General features: G+C 48.8%; 1 protein-coding gene across 1 annotated transcript in view; it reads left to right on the top strand.

The window, feature by feature from the left end:
• The first annotated feature begins 4,784 nt into the window (after positions 1–4,784).
• The window catches only part of SLC44A3 (solute carrier family 44 member 3), a 98,522-nt gene continuing 97,306 nt past the window's right edge, over positions 4,785–6,000 (top strand). The window contains exons 1-2 of the mRNA XM_004614669.2: positions 4,785–4,948; positions 5,817–5,919. The gene's annotated coding sequence lies outside the window, so the exon portion shown is untranslated. The remainder of the gene's footprint in view (positions 4,949–5,816; positions 5,920–6,000) is intronic.

Genomic DNA, 6,000 nt, shown 5'->3' with positions numbered 1-6,000 from the left:
CATTAATAACCTTCAATATTTCAACAAAAACTTACTGTTATTATTTGGAGACCCCCCCCCAAGTCAGACCTGCTCAAAAGGAACCATTTCATATTGCTGACAATTATAAATGTTATAAAACAGCGTCTGTGCAGTTTTGGATTTCTGTATAAAGTCCAGGGAAAATTCTGCCAGAAATTGCATAGCCCAGCTCACAGTCCCAGTGCATTGCTGTAAGAAGTCTCTGGAATCAAAGTCTTTAGGCGCAGAGGGTCCGCTTCACACTCAACGGCTCCGGATTTATCTGGGCCGAGGGCGTGCCGGTTACGCCCCCTTCCCATGAGTTCCTGGGAGTCTCAAGAGTAAAAACCGAATACCTCTGGGTTTGGAGTCTTAGAAGATGGCGCCTGCCATGTGGGTGCCGCCAACCCGCCGTTTTCCGTGCAGGAAGACAGGGTGGGGAGGAAAAAATCCACCCCCTGGCAGCACAGAGTTGTAGCCCAGTTCGCAGTCCCAATGCATTGCTATTAGATGCTGCGCTGGATGCCCGAATGTGTTAGATCTCTGGAATCAAAGTCTTTAGGCGCAGAGGGTCCCAAGCCCATATATATCTTAAGGCTATGGTATGTGTATATTCTTTTAGGATCTGATGTGTCTTTATGTTTATTTATTTATTTATCTAAATTTTATTTGAGGCACCATGATTTGCAATAATGTCAATTATAGGATAACATTGATTTGTCCCTCCTCCCCTGCCACAAGGAGTTTGGGTTTAAGTGCTCTGGAGACACTCCCATTCCTTTGTTTATCTGTAAACTCTTCTCTGCACCCTCCTTCCCAACCAGTTAATCACCTTTTCTCTAATCAGATCCTGTTATCTTGTAAGGTCAGATCCTTCTAAGGACTCTGAACTTGTACTGTAAGTTAGTGTCTTTTGCATAGTTTGCCTTTCTGTATGGACACAGGAAGACAGTTAATATTATGCTCTGTAACTTGGGAGTTGATTGATTCCAATAATATTCACTCCTGGGCATCTTCTTTCTCAACTCAGTTGCCATTAGTTCCAGTACTCCAAAAGTACTCCAGTACTCCAAAAAATGAGGGACGGAATGGACCCAGGGCAAGCTGTGAGCTATCCTGGCATTGAAATGGGCCAGGCCAAAGTGCCACAATTCTCAACTATAAGTTAAGGGCATGATCATAGACAAATGTTATCATGATCTAAAAGTAACGACAAGAGTAGGACCCTGTTGGGGTTAGGAAGACTAACCTGGCCTGAGGACTGTGGTCTGACATATAGTGAGATGTCCTCAGAAAGAACCAAACTTTAATCTGATATATCTCTTACTCTACTCATACAGAATGACATTGCTAGAAATATTAGAAATAGATTTACTATGACTATTTAAGCAGATTACTAACTCACACCCTGACACACCCTTGTTTGGACCCCCACCCTTGAGCGAATCTCCTTAGATGAGATTTCCTTAGATGAGATTTTTGTTAATCTCCTCAAGAAATGGTCTTACCCTTCTTTGTTGATTTGTTAATGTTAAACTCACCTTTGTGCTACTGCCCTATGTAATTTGCTGTATTAACTAAGACAGTGGAGCACCGAGGGGAGACAGAAGAAGACGACACAAGAGAAGACACGGAAGACACACGGGAAGACACAGAAGTGAAGGAGACAACACAGACAGAAGAGGACACAGAAGCAGAGACAGAGTGGTCAGAAGAGACCAGAGGAGAGACTACAGAGACAGAGACAGAGAGACAGACAGAAGCAGGGGAGACACCAAAGCAGAGCTCAAGGCAAAAGAAGTGAGAGTGAGTGGGGATGAGAGAGAGAAGAACTGGAGCAGAGATTGGAATCAACTGCAACTGAGACCAACCAGCCTGGCCCTCGTTCCTTCCTTCGCCTGCCTCATCATCGCCATCAACCTCCCTGGGGTGGGGGAAGTGGTGTGAGACTACCGAACACAAGCAGCGGGAGAGATAGAGCCCCGCTGGCCCCCTCCTTTTTTATGTGTTTACACAGTCAATGATACACACAAATGAGTCTCGGACCGGAGCAACTTTCGGCAGAGATGGCCCTGGACTTTGCAATAGGCCATTGCTGTTGGGCTGCTCCAGACAGGGGCAGGTGCTGTTCCTCCGCCTGCCCTCTAGGAGCCCTGGCGGCCACCATTTTCTAGAAGTCAGCGACAAGCTCCAGGTACGAGAGGTGGTGGTGGCAATTCCTAAGCCTTACGGGACAGGGGAGGAGTGGGCCCTCCTCCTTCCCCCGCCCCGATGGGACTCCGAGATGGTGCCACATCTGGCCACTGTCTACTTAAACAACTTGCTGCAGCGATCTCTTCAGACCCTAATTATTAAAATTGCAGAATTCCTAGTGCACACCACCAAGTGGTGGTAGGACTGGGCTCAAAATATTGAAGGTAACTAAAGTAGAGAAAAAGAGTATTGTGCAAATTGTCTGCCACACAGGCATGGGGAAGTGTGTGTGTGTGTGTGTGGGGACAGATACTGGGGATTTTGGTGGTGGAAAACGTGCACGGTGAAGCAATGGGTGTTTCATGACTGTATGATCAAAGCTCAAACATGAACATTTTGCTACTGTACCTCACGGTGAATCAATAAAAATAATAATAATAATAATAATAATAATAATGTCAATGATAGGGTTTCATACATTAACATTCCAATATCACACTCTCCCCCACATTGTCTGCTTCCCTCCACCATTGTCCCAGTGTCCCCGACTCTCAAATCCCCACCCACTGCCATGTCACCCTCCAAGTAAGCTCAATTCTATAGACCAGTTTGTCAGGCTCTGTTGCTTTTGGCCATTTTCTATTCCCTTACTGTGCTTTTTTTATATTCTACATAAGAGAGATTATTCTGTATCTTTCTCTTTCAAAGTTCACTTAGCAGGATATTCTCCAAATCCATCTATGTGGGGAAAAATCACATGATGTCAATTTTACTTGCAGTCTATTCCATTGGGCATAATACCATAATTACTTTCTCCAGTCATCTGTTCCTGGGCACTTCGATTGTTTCCAGATCTTGACTATTGTGAATAGTCCTACAATGAACCAAGGAGAGAAAATGTCTTTTCTGAGTAGACTTTTTGTACCCTTCAGGTAGATATCCAGAGTGGAATTGCTCAGTCATACGGAAGTTCAACTTTAATTTTTTTGAAAATTGTCCAGATTGTCTTCTAAAAAGGTTGAACCTGTCAACATTTTGACCAGTAGCAGATGACAGTTCCTTTTCCCACATCCCTGCCAATACTGGTAGTTTTTATTTTTAAAGCACAAGTCAATTCAAAATGTACTACAGATCTTGCTGCCAGAGTTGAATCCATAAATCAGGGGCTGGAGAGAGAGAAGAGTGGAGAAATGATTTGCTTTGTACACAGAGTAGGGTCAGATCTGATGTCATACAGGGTTACCCAGGAACCTCCAGGAGTGATCACTGAGCACAGAACCAGGAGCAAACCCTAAGAACAGCTGGGTGTATCCCAAAACATAAAAATATAGTCACATACCAACCCCCCCTTTAAATTCTATTGAGGAAAACATAGGCAGAATCTTTCATGACATTGAATCTAGAGGCATCTTGAATGATTCAGTGCCATTGGCCAAACAAAAGCAAAAATAAACAGATGGGATTACAATAAATAAAAAAGCTTCTGCATTGTAAAAGAAACTATGCCCTAAATTTGAAAAAAAAACACCTTACAGACTTGGAGAGAATTATTTGTCCACCTCTTATCTGACAAAGGGTTGGTATCCAACATATAAAAAGCATTTCTAAAACTTAACAAGAAAAAAGCAACCAACCCCATCAAGAAGTGGAGAGAAGAGATGAACAGAAACTTCATCAAAGAAGACATACAAAGTGCCAGAGAGATAGTACAGTGGGTAAGGCCTTGCACACAGTTGAGCCAATTCAATCCCTGGCATCCCATATGGTCCCCAAAGCACCTCCAGGAGTGATTCCTGAACACAGGAATAACAACAACACCCCCCAGCATCACGAAGTGTGACACCAAAACAAACAAATAAACCCAATAAATCCAATGAAGATTTTCAGAGAGCCAATGGGTATATTTTTTAAAAAAGGAGAAAGAAAAAAAGTTCTGCATCACAGGGAAATGCAAATCAAACAACAAAAGAGATCATCTCGCACCGGTGATACTAGCACACACAAAAAACAAAAGGAGCAAGACAACCAGTGTCTTGCTGGTGCAGGGAGAGAGTACTGCTGAGGATCAGGGCGAGGGCAGGCACACAAAAGGGAGTGGACCTTGAAAGGTAAGGTCACCTGTCAACCCAGTTGACGGATCTATGATCTCGAGTTATACTGACATCTGCTAGCCAGACTACTGCGCCATGAATATTTAGGAAATTCCTAAAACTAACAGTAAAGAGTACTTCATATATATACACATAATACACACTTGACTTCCAGCTTGCCTCTTCTATCGTAACAGCTTCCCCCCCCCCCCTTTTTCCCCTTCTTTTTTTTCGTCACACCTGGCGATGCTCCGGAGTTACTCCTGGATCTGCGCTCGGGGATGACTCCTGGGGGTGTTCGGGAGACCACATGTAATGCGGAGGGCCAGGTCGACCACGGGCAAGGGAAACCCCCGACCCACTGTCCTATTTTTGCTGCTATGCTAAGGAGGCCCCAGGAGCAGCTTCTATCCGACGGTGAAGAGCAGAGCCATGCACATCCCAAAGCAACGTGGGGGAGAGGTCGGGCGCGAGCTCCGCCTGGCAGGGCTCCGGCTCGGGAGTCGCGCTCGCGTTTTGCTGCCCGGCTGTCGGCTCCTCTGTGGCTTGTTCCCCAGGAGAGACGGGTGTGGGGGGAGCCAGGGCCGTGCAGGAACTCCCTGGGGACAGTGCCCGGCTGCACGCGTGGCGCAGGAACTCTGCAGGAAGAATCAGCCCGAGAGCAGGTAGTTCTTTCTGCAAATGTTTCTTCTGGGTCTTCTTCACCCAACCACGTCGCCGCCGCCCTGGGCCTCAGTTTCCCGCATCTGCAGGTTTGGAATGACGGTTTCTTCCGCCTCGTTGCTGATGAAGACTGTGCAGGAGGGCGTCGAGCCCAGGTCTCTGCAGGCAGAGCTTTGCGGCGGAGACCACGCCCCGACGATTTCATCTGTTTGCTAAACACTCGGAAGCCCGCCCTGCACAAGTCAGAGCTCCTCTCCCGAGGACTGGCCCGTCCCCGCTCCGTCCCCACCTTCCAGGAAGGAGTCACCCCGAGCCGACTTCCTGCCCGCGGTTCCCGGGTGCGGGAGGGCGCGGCCGGGGCGGGGACACTAGGCTGCCCTCCGCGAAGGGGCCTCCGAGGCCGCCACGGGGCGGGGCGCACGTGCTCGGGGCGCGCTGCAGGCTCGGGCCTCCCCGCGGCCTTTGCCCTCCCCGCGCTCAGCCCTACCATGCAGCGCCTCAACGCCCCGTCGGTAAGGCCCGCGCCTGCCCCCAGCCTATAAGACCCCCGGGACAGGGGCCCCGGGGAGGCTTCGGCCCTCGAGAGCGCGCCCGCCCTGCCTGGACGCTTATTTACCCCCCAAGCGGGCGCCCCCGGGTCCCCCCAGAGGCTGGGGCCGAGGCGAGGGGCGCGCTGGCGGTGGGGCATGGATGGGGGCCGCGTCCAGGTAAGGACTTGGCCGCAAGAGAATGCACAGCCGCCCGCAGAGCAGGTGTCCAAAAGGCTCCTGAAGCCTCGGCGAATAGGTTTGGGTGCCGGGTGAACACCCATCGGGTTATTTGTATTCTTTTCCCCCGATTCTCCATTTTTTTTATTTTCTTTGCTGGCAGGCTTCTGCAGAGGGCACCCCAGGTGGCGTGGCGACCTCAGCTGTATAGGAAATGCACAGACAAGGCCTGGCTATTCCTGTTCTTTCTCTTTTGGACTGGTTTGGTAAGTGTGGGGTCTTGTAGGGAAGCGATCCGTCCTGTGCGCCCCGAAATAACTGTGCACCTACGGTGAATTACATTTCCA

Source organism: Sorex araneus, chromosome 8, assembly GCF_027595985.1.
Source record: "Sorex araneus isolate mSorAra2 chromosome 8, mSorAra2.pri, whole genome shotgun sequence".
NCBI classification, from domain to species: domain Eukaryota; kingdom Metazoa; phylum Chordata; class Mammalia; order Eulipotyphla; family Soricidae; genus Sorex; species Sorex araneus.
The sequence above is the reverse complement of the archived record's forward strand: the minus strand, read 5'-3'. Positions and strand labels throughout refer to the sequence as shown.